Source organism: Oculina patagonica, unplaced genomic scaffold (assembly GCF_052425735.1).
Source record: "Oculina patagonica isolate OP01 unplaced genomic scaffold, crgOcupat unplaced523, whole genome shotgun sequence".
In the NCBI taxonomy this organism is placed as follows: domain Eukaryota; kingdom Metazoa; phylum Cnidaria; class Anthozoa; order Scleractinia; family Oculinidae; genus Oculina; species Oculina patagonica.
In genome coordinates this window covers 1-11,076 of record NW_027558388.1, presented here as the reverse complement: position 1 = coordinate 11,076, position 11,076 = coordinate 1, and the positions used below count along the sequence as shown (strand labels likewise).

The 11,076-nt window shown below is 43.1% G+C and overlaps 1 pseudogene across 1 annotated transcript; it reads left to right on the top strand.

The window, feature by feature from the left end:
• Positions 1-8: 8 nt before the first annotated feature.
• Positions 9-2,340, top strand: LOC144640864 (uncharacterized; annotated as a pseudogene). Its single transcript, XR_013568454.1, has 2 exons — positions 9-448; positions 1,109-2,340. The product of XR_013568454.1 is annotated as an uncharacterized LOC144640864 (transcript).
• Positions 2,341-11,076: the final 8,736 nt, after the last annotated feature.

Below are 11,076 nucleotides of genomic sequence, written 5' to 3'. Positions count from 1 at the left end.
TGTGACTAGGTCACTTAAGTTGATTTAAGTTTATTATTCCATTTTAGTCACTGAAGTCTTTAGTTATTTTATTTTCTGAAATGTGAGTTATTTTTGTAATCCTAGGAATTATTGTTGGTGGTTTACCTAAATTTCTATATTTCCCTTCACACCCTGATTTTACTTGTCTAATTGCATTATTTCCATGCATTTCTTGTACCTAATTCCTGTTATGTAGGTGTGAAAAACACCCAGTTCCTTTATGTAAATCCTGTGTTTGTAGGCAGTAAATACACTCCCTAACCTTATTAGGTTTTTAGTTATTTTTACATTTTCCTGGATTCTACTATAAATTGGCAACCGTTCGCTCAGTTAGTTCAGTTGTTAGTTGGTTTGCCAAGAGTGTCAACCCCGTGTGTTCAAGATATTTCCAAGTTCCCCACAGATGTGTAGCTATCAATAACATTTGGTATGTTTTAGTATTTCCTATTTTGTTGAGGCCTAAGTTTACTTTTGTAGCTTAATATTTTCTGAGTAGAACTTTCATCATCTAAGGTTGATTGGTGTTATAGCAATTACTCCTGTAATTTAGCTGCAAATGCATTTTACCTTGCTGTTTAGTTTTATTTATTTAGTTGACCTTTGGTGTCACACAGCATGTAATTTGTCTGTTTTACATTTTGTTACTGTTTCCACCAGTAATTACTGTATGATCGCTTACCTCTTTTCCAAATCATAGTTACAATTATTCCTGTTTCATTTTCGTTCCAAATTATCCTTTTGAAGTCGCTATTTCCATGATTTTAGCTTCATACTACTAGTTTTCATTCAACATTGCAATGTTATGCAATAAGTTAATATGTAATCCGAAGCCAAGCCTTTTGGTCAGCCTTTGTTTAGTTTCCACTTCATGTATTATTCACAGAATGTATCAGCTCTTAGTTTGTTTACATTTTTGAGAGTGATTTCTTTGCCTTTCACTTTTGTTTTAAGACATCTTTTATAATCAGCTGTTAGCAAGAATGTTTATTATTTTCTAGCCTGTAAATATATCATTTTATTGTGCTTAGTTATAAATAATTTGTAGCTTTAGCTTATTGTGGCTTTATTTTGTATTTCTTGTTATTAGTTACTCGTTCCCGTTTTTGTTGTGTTGATTTGCCCAATAAACTCGTAAACCTTAGCTCAAATCTGTTGTTCTTGCGTCGACCGTTTTGGCCGTCTTACATTTTGGTGTCAGAAGTGGGATTTGAGCAAATTAAGTAGAGACTAAAAACGGGAACGAGGTAACAAAGTAGGATGGCAGAGCAGGCAATAAAAGCACTCCAGGAAAAGTTGAAAGCATTGGAAGAGAAGCTACAGGGCCAGCATGATACCAGTTCCGCCGCCAGTGCCTCTGCTGCAACCCCCAGCACAGTGACAGTGAAGGTGCCGAGAGAAAGGAAGCTGCGGAAGTTCGCCGGAAGCCGAGATGACCATGCCATCGAGGAATGGATCGTTGATGCTGAACGAGCCACCTCAGGGCACCCCGATGCAGAAGCAGTGGACTTTGTTCTCTATCACCTGGAAGGCGCCGCCAGGGAAGAGGTCCGTCTTCGCCCTATAGATCAGCGAGCTAGTAAAAAGGACATCTTTGAAATCCTACGAGGTGCATTTGGAGAAGGGCTGAACTCCACCCAGGCTCTGAGGAGATTCTTCGAGCGTTGTCAGAAAGAGAGAGAGTATTCAGGAGTACTCTCATGCCCTTATGCTGCTCCTGGCCCGTGTTGAGCGTCTTGACCCTAACAGTGTGCCCGAGAAAGAGAAACTTCTTCGTGACCAGTTCCTGGAAAACCTGAGAGACCCCCAGCTGCGAAGGGACATCAAGCGTTGGGCAAGGGACCACCCCGCAAAGACTTTCCAGCAGGTGCGTGAGGAGGTCCAGCGCTGGGTCGATGAGGACGTTACCCCCCAAAGAAGAGTGGCAGTACGTGAGGCGGCTGCAGAACACCCCCCTGGTGATGACATTCCCTGTGATGAAGTGAAAAGTGTACCTAACCTGCGAAAGGTGATCGATGAACTGGTAGCTGGGCAAACGTTGTTGGCAGAGAACTTGCAGAAACAGCAGAAACTCCTCTCGGAACAGATCCAGCACCAGCAAGAAGTGTTAGACAGGCAGCAGCAGGCCATTTCACAGCTCTCAATGAGTTCTACCGGTAACTCCCAGCAATGGCAACCCGGATGCTTTGGCTGTGGATCAAGAAACCATATAAAGAGGGACTGCCCGAGCAACCGACAGAACCAGCGTGAGAGGCAGACGAGAGGCAGACGAGACCAAAGCAAGCTGCCAGCGTTAAACGAGAGAACTCCACGGCTGTGAGCCATGCCGTGGAGGGGAGCAGTAGTGGCTCAGAACCTCAGAGTGACATACCGATACACATGGTCGGAGGTACCCCGACAGTCCAAGCCAAACTTGGTGGTGTCGACGTGTCGTGCGTTGTAGATTCGGGCTCCATGGTGTCCTTCGTGACAGAAGAATTCTACAAAAAGAAACTCAAGGCGACTTGCGGACGAGTGAGAGGTGGCCAAATGCTGACCCTGCGTGCCGCTAATGGGCTTGAAATTCCGTACCTTAAGGCTACCTGGAGTTGACTATAGAGGTCGATGGGGTAAGAGTACCCAGCTGTGGTGTACTAGTCCTTAAAGACACCCCAGCCACTACCAGACAGAGAAGAAGTGTACCTGGTCTCCTTGGAACCAATGTACTGTCACAGATTCCCCAGTTTAGTTCCCTGCTCCAGCAACAGCCAGCCACCGACCCAAAGACTCCTGGAACCCCTACCTCTGGTTTGGTCCGTGTTGCTGGAACATACCCAGTCCTAGTCCCCTCGAGTTCTGTAGCAACTGTAGCTGTCACTGGTCCAACCTGTGGTCCTAATGCCTTGGTTGAGCCCCTCAGTGTACCAGTACCAGGAAATGTCCAGGTGGCCAATACGCTGGTAAATGCTTCCAAGACGTGCTTCCTGATCCAAGTAACAAACCCTTCCCCTAAAGATGTGTGGCTTAGGCCACGAACACGCCTTGGAACGGTACGTGGTGCAGTTAAAGTGACCAGTGGAGACCAGCTGGAGTTTGACATACAGAACAATGAAGTGGTAGTGTCCTACCCCTTAGCAGCCGAGCCCCAGAAGCCTCCTCAGCCAGAGCCCGGCAGACCTGTACGCCCCCCACGTGAACGAGACCTCCCCGCAGAGATAAGCTTAAAAGATTTTCCAGGAAGCCCAGCCGAGAAGCAAGAAGCATTGCGAATCTTCTCTACCTATTCAGATGTGTTTACCAGTGAGGGTAACAGCCTCGGCAGAACCACAATGATCCAGCACCAGATACCAACCTGTGACGACATCCCTGTGAACCAGCGCCACAGACGCATCCCCCCAAACCAGTTGGCTGAAGTCAAGGAGCACCTGCAAGATCTACTAGAGAAAGGTGTGATCAGACCAAGCCAAAGTAATTACGCCTCCCCCATTGTACTAGTCCGAAAGAAAAATGGTGCCCTGCGTATGTGCGTGGATTATCGACAGCTGAATGCCAAAGTAAAGCGTGATGCCTATCCATTACCCAGAATTGAAGAAAGTCTTGACGTCTTGGGGGGAGCTAAAATCTTCTCCACAATTGACCTGGCCTCTGCCTATAATCAGGTGGAAGTCGCACCAGAAGACAGACATAAGACAGCCTTCACCACCCCATTTGGACTGTACGAGTACAACCGGATGCCCTTCGGTCTCGGAGGCGCACCCGGGACCTTTCAGAGGATTATGCAGACCATTTTTCGCGACGAACTGTTAGAGATTTTGATTGTCTACCTTGATGACATCATTGTCTTTAGCCATGACATCAGCACCCACCTTCAGCGACTTGAGTTGGTGTTCCGGAAACTGCGAGAACATGGACTAAAGATCGAGGCTAAGAAGTGCCAGTTTTTCCGTCCAAAGGTGACGTACCTAGGACATGTCGTGTCTGCTGATGGCGTCGCCACTGATCCTGCCAAGACGGAGGCAGTGACGAACTGGCCCCAACCAAGTACTCTCAAGGACCTGCGATCATTCCTGGGCTTCGCCTCGTACTACCGCCGATTTGTTCCCCGCTTCGCACAGATAGCAAGACCCTTACATGAACTGGTGTCTAAGCTGTACAATGGTGGAAAGAATGGCAAACAGAGAAACAAGTCCGTTGAAGGCGGTTGGACCCAAGAGTGCCAGGAAGCATTCGAAAAGCTCAAGCAAGCCCTGACCAGCCCACCAGTACTAGCCTACCCTATTTACACGAAACCATTCATTGTTGAAACTGATGCCTCCAACGACGGTCTTGGAGCGGTGTTGTCACAGGAGCAGGACGGAAAGGTCAGACCCCTCGCTTATGCTAGCCGTGGCCTAAGAGGAGCAGAGAGAAATATGGAGAACTACTCCTCCAGAAAGCTGGAACTCCTAGCTCTCAAATGGGCCGTGACAGAGAAATTCCGCGAGTACCTAATTTCCTCAACCTTCACAGTACTGACTGACAACAACCCGTTGACTTACCTGCAGTCAAAGAGCAAACTGAAAGCAGTCGAGCAGCGTTGGGTGTCCGAACTGGCCAACTTCACCTTCAACCTCAAGTACCGAGCGGGAAAGCAAAACGCAAATGCAGATGCCCTGAGTCGTCTTCCCCGGGAGGAGTATGAAGAATGTAATGCCGACCAAGTAGAAGTGACCTTAGCATCATCCCTTAACACTACAGCCATACCTGAGTCCCTTCGAGAACAGCTCCTCCAGTCAGCAGTATCCCAAGCAGAAGACCCGAATGCAGTAACCAATCAGTTGTCAGTAAACCCCCCACAGCAGTACAGGACCAGTCCAGTACCCTCCTGGGATCTAAAGCAGTTGGCAAGATTGCAGAGTGTCGATCCTACCATTAAGCGCCTAATCCACTATCGTGCCATTGGTCGTAAACCCTCCCCAAGAGAGAAGAAAGCCGAGACCCGTGGAGCACAGCAGCTTCTCAAGCAATGGGACCGTATTAAAGAGAAGAAGGGAGTTCTCTACCGTAGCAACTCAGACAACCATGGCAACAAGCATTTACAGTTGCTCCTACCTGACAGTCTCCGTGATGAACTCCTGAAGGGTGTCCATGACCAGTGTGGCCATCAGGGATCAGAGAGAACCGAGCAGTTGGTTCGCGAACGCTGTTGGTGGCCTGGACTACATGACTACGTTAAGAAGTACCTGTCAGAATGCGAACGCTGTGTTGTCGCAAAGGGTCCCTATCTACCCGTCAAGTCCCCAATGACCAGCATCATCGCCTCCAAACCTTTGGAAGTACTAGCGATGGATTTTACCCAGCTCGAGCCAGCTTCAGATGGCAGGGAAAACGTGTTAGTACTTACCGATGTTTTCACTAAGTTCACAGTCGCGGTACCAACAAGAGACCAGCGGGCCAGTACTGTAGTCAAAACCCTGGTACGTGACTGGTTCCTCGTTTATGGTGTCCCCAAAAGAATCCACTCAGACCAGGGAAGATGTTTTGAAGCTCAGTTGGTGCAAGAGTTGTGCCGAATGTACCAAATCAAGAAATCCCGCAGCACCCCTTACCACCCGGAAGGAAATGGACAATGTGAGCGCTTCAACCGAACCCTCCATGACCTATTGCGCACCCTACCACCCGCAAGAAAGAGAAAGTGGCCTGAGCACCTCAAGGAACTGTGTTATGTGTATAACGCAACTCCTCATACCTCTACAGGATACTCTCCACACTACCTGATGTTTGGTGTAGACCCGAAACTACCAATTGACCTCCTCCTACCGAGTGACCATATTGATCAAGCAAGCAACAGTGGTGAGTGGCTCACCCTACATCAGAACCGGTTACATGAGGCCCACCAGCAAGCTCAGAACAAGCTCCGAGCAGAAGCTACGCTTCGGAAGCAGCAGTTTGACCGCCGCAGACAAGTCAAGCCTGACATTATCCCAGTTGGCGAGAGAGTTTTCACCCGAAGCCACCCACATGGGAGAGCTAAAATACAGGACAAGTGGAACTCAAAGGTCTACAAGGTAGTTAGCCGCCGTGACAATGTCTACGAGATTGAGCCTGCTGATGGTCATGGTCCCAACAGAACCGTAAACCGTACCGAGCTTCAAGTTTGCCCCAAGCCTAGACCACTGCTACCACAGTTAGCCCCCCAACGGAATCGAGTACCTGCACGTAGACCCGAAGTACCCTCAGATGAATCTTCAGACGAAGAAGAAGACTTCTTGATTGCTTTCGGTGCCCCAGGTAGACCTGTGCCACTACCCGCAAGTCCAGGCAGACGTCCGCTGCGTAGATCTGCAAGGCTTAACAAGGGACAGCACAGTAACCCTAATCGTTTACCCAGAGACTTTGCTACCTAAGACTTTCTCTAGCTTAGTAAATCAAGACTGTGTTTTATTGTTATTTGTGCTTGCATGAGGACATGGCAAGCAAAAGCAGGGGGGAATGTGACTAGGTCACTTAAGTTGATTTAAGTTTATTATTCCATTTTAGTCACTGAAGTCTTTAGTTATTTTATTTTCTGAAATGTGAGTTATTTTTGTAATCCTAGGAATTATTGTTGGTGGTTTACCTAAATTTCTATATTTCCCTTCACACCCTGATTTTACTTGTCTAATTGCATTATTTCCATGCATTTCTTGTACCTAATTCCTGTTATGTAGGTGTGAAAAACACCCAGTTCCTTTATGTAAATCCTGTGTTTGTAGGCAGTAAATACACTCCCTAACCTTATTAGGTTTTTAGTTATTTTTACATTTTCCTGGATTCTACTATAAATTGGCAACCATTCGCTCAGTTAGTTCAGTTGTTAGTTGGTTTGCCAAGAGTGTCAACCCCGTGTGTTCAAGATATTTCCAAGTTCCCCACAGATGTGTAGCTATCAATAACATTTGGTATGTTTTAGTATTTCCTATTTTGTTGAGGCCTAAGTTTACTTTTGTAGCTTAATATTTTCTGAGTAGAACTTTCATCATCTAAGGTTGATTGGTGTTATAGCAATTACTCCTGTAATTTAGCTGCAAATGCATTTTACCTTGCTGTTTAGTTTTATTTATTTAGTTGACCTTTGGTGTCACACAGCATGTAATTTGTCTGTTTTACATTTTGTTACTGTTTCCACCAGTAATTACTGTATGATCGCTTACCTCTTTTCCAAATCATAGTTACAATTATTCCTGTTTCATTTTCGTTCCAAATTATCCTTTTGAAGTCGCTATTTCCATGATTTTAGCTTCATACTACTAGTTTTCATTCAACATTGCAATGTTATGCAATAAGTTAATATGTAATCCGAAGCCAAGCCTTTTGGCCAGCCTTTGTTTAGTTTCCACTTCATGTATTATTCACAGAATGTATCAGCTCTTAGTTTGTTTACATTTTTGAGAGTGATTTCTTTGCCTTTCACTTTTGTTTTAAGACATCTTTTATAATCAGCTGTTAGCAAGAATGTTTATTATTTTCTAGCCTGTAAATATATCATTTTATTGTGCTTAGTTATAAATAATTTGTAGCTTTAGCTTATTGTGGCTTTATTTTGTATTTCTTGTTATTAGTTACTCGTTCCCGTTTTTGTTGTGTTGATTTGCCCAATAAACTCGTAAACCTTAGCTCAAATCTGTTGTTCTTGCGTCGACCGTTTTGGCCGTCTTACACTAAGAAACAAACCCTCAGAGGTGAAGAATTTACGAGAAAGTTACGAGCCATCAGATTCCGTCTGACTTTTTCGCGTTTGAAAATATGCATGCTAGTAATTCATGCTAAATCCTGCCGGTTTATTTGAATGTAAAAGCTCCTTAGAAAGTCGTAAAAAACCCAACGATTATTTGCTTTAAAAATCCATTTGCAATTATTGACGAAGCTAATACTTGTCAGGTTGCTTGGCCTGTCATTATCAGTAGAACGTCTCACATTTCATGCCACATTCACGGTTTGAAAATATATGTATCGTTGTAAACTTTAAAGCTTACAGTCTGTTTCAGACAACCAAGCTAAGGAATTCATTCGGAAAAAAAAGAAGATTTGCAGGTAATGTTGAATTTTTGGTGTTTCTTCGATCACTCTAATATATTTCTTAGAGTTGTGCCTTTTTCGGCACAGTACTGAATATTTTGCCCGCTCTTTTCACGCCAAAAGGAGCTCGAGGTGCAAGCAAAATCTTGGGGTAAAAAACTTGAAAGATGTACTTGTAGAGCACAAGAAACCAACTTTGTTAAAGCAGTATTGTCGTGATTGTCGCTTCTATAAGTAAAAATTAAAAGCACATGTATTTACATCAACGGAAAACCTAAAAATAATGTCCCAGATTTTCCCTTGTGCCTACACAAACATTGAAGCTCGGACGGACTATTTCAATTTCTTCTTTCGGTGTATGATTTGCAAAAATCACCTGAAATTATAGTCATAAGGGCCCTTATCTATAAAGACATAGTGTTGCCGGGCAATGGTGTGAATTTCATGTTGATAATATTGATAACGTTGCTACGAATAGCGTCAGGCAAAATTTTTGATCGCCTAATGAGGTTTATATTTCTCGCTTGCAAAGCTATGCTTTGAAGTTTCGCCAAAATTGTGATTGAGCTGGCACAAAAGACCAACCAATATGCTACAATAAAAAGCTTAAAGCCTGGTTCTCACTAGCGACGCAAGCACAAGCGCAAGCACAAGCGCAAGGATAACAGCTCTTATATCTCCGTGAAAACGACTTCGACATCAGGCTCCTTTTTGCGTGATCGCGCTTGTGCTTGCGTCGCAAGTGAAAACCAGGCTTAACTCAACAATGATTCATTTACAAATGAATTTGAATTTCAATGTTCACCCCTAAACCATATCGCAAGTACAAGATACTACAAGAGTGTTTACTGAATGATATCTGCCTTTTAAGCGGTCTGAAATAACATGTAGGTGCTGCTGAAGTGTATTTATATTAATTGTCTATCCCATTAAGTAACAGCTAGTCTAATCTGTGAGCCTTTATAATTTTTCTGGCCATCGGCACTATTAATTTACAGGTGTTTTTTCCGCAAGCACGCACAAATCTGTTATTTAACCAAGACCTCGGCTTATAGACCCGGCACAGTCCCACCCAGTTAATAACCATTTTTGTTTGCTACCTTTTTCAGACATGGTCGCTCAAAGATGGACTGTGTTTTTCATTGTTCTTGTTCTATGTACTTTTGAGGCGGAATTCAAAGATTTTGGGGTTTGTAAAAAGAAAATCATTAAACAGTTAAAGGACGCTATAGCTGCTCTTGAGAACTGCGATTGTAACGGTAAGGTTTTCACATTTTGCCCAACAAAGGTTGTGAAAGGGAAACGACCATAAGGGTTAGAAACAATATCGACATGGTTTTAGCTCGAAGCGAAAATATTCATTCAAAGTATCCACTGAGCACATGATTCCTGTAACGTCAGTCTTGGTCAAAATAAATCACGCAGTACATGTGAGTGAGTGAAAGCGATATATAATTTCTTCAGTTGAAAACAACGCCCTGGAACAAAAAACTAACGGTTTCAAATTTAGCTTGGCGTTAATCTTTCTTCCAATTCAAACAAATTTCGAGAGTGAAACGGATATTTGAAGAAACTGTAGAATGGAAAAAATTTGGCTTTACAATAAGCGTTAATTTTTGTTTTACTAATTCCAGAAATGAAAAGATTGACCAGTCAAAATAAGGCTATTTTGATTTCTTTCCTTTAAATTGCTTTTTTGTCGGACGCATTTTTCTCGTCAAGATCTTGTAAACATAAAATAGCTCCAATGGGTCATTATTGAATCCATTTTAATTTTATTTCTTCTTCAGGCTTTTTATCAATGCGAGGATCATGTCTTCACTTTCCATTCTTTATCTGCAGTTCGCATAATTTATATGTGTATATATAATTGTTTTATATACCCCGGTTGTTCATCACAACATAAGAATGATCCCAAGGAATGATTGAAACATCTACGGAAAGGTTTAGAATGCAAAATGAAACCTCTGTGGTCCCCTGATCTTTTATGTTGTGATCATGACGTCACCTCAACTTTAATTAATCTTTGAAGGACAGACACCCCTAGCAGCTTATTTTAAATTTGAAACCAAAAAACAATTTAACAGGGGTGATTAAACAAAAAAATAAATCAAAGACAAAACATATCTGATGAGCGCTGTGTTTTAAATCTCAATGTATTTCAAAATGAGTACCAATCGCTTTAATTTATAATTTACGTTCCAGCTAAAAGCTGTGCTGAGCTGTACAAATCTGGTAAAACAAGCAGTGGTGTTTATACAATCGACCCTGACGGTTCAGGTGCCTTTGATGTGTTCTGTGACCAAACAACAGCCGGTGGGGGATGGACTGTTCTCCAGAAGAGACTAAACGGCTCCGTAGATTTTTATCGCGACTGGGCTGACTACAAGAATGGCTTTCGCAACCTGAATGGTGAGTATTGGTTGGGATTGGACAAGATATATCGCCTGACAAACAGCTGTGACCCTAACAAGCTACGAGTGGATCTAGGCGACTGGCAAGGAGATACCAAATATGCCGAGTACGCCTCGTTTGCGATCTCGAACGAGGCATCCAAGTACAAGCTGAGTCTTGGATCATATTCAGGTACCTCAGATACAGATTATGCATTACATTACATTACATTACATGACATTACATTACATTACAGTGCATAAATGTTAATCGTGGTGAATTCATTCGCTGGACCTTATAAAAAAGTGACGCGAATTCGACAAATTCTGCGTTTTTTGACAACGAGACAACGACGATATTTTGGATTTGAACATACATACATACATACATACATACATACATACATACATACATACATACATACATACATACATACATACATACATACATACATACATACATACATACATACATACATACATACATACATACATACATACATACATACATACATACATACATACATACATACATACTGTAAGAACATGGTTATTCGGTCCTGGAACTCCTTTCTTACCCCCATCCCTCCCCTGCTTCGCGAGTTATGACGAATGATCGTCATCGACAAATCGCATAAAGTTTTTTAGC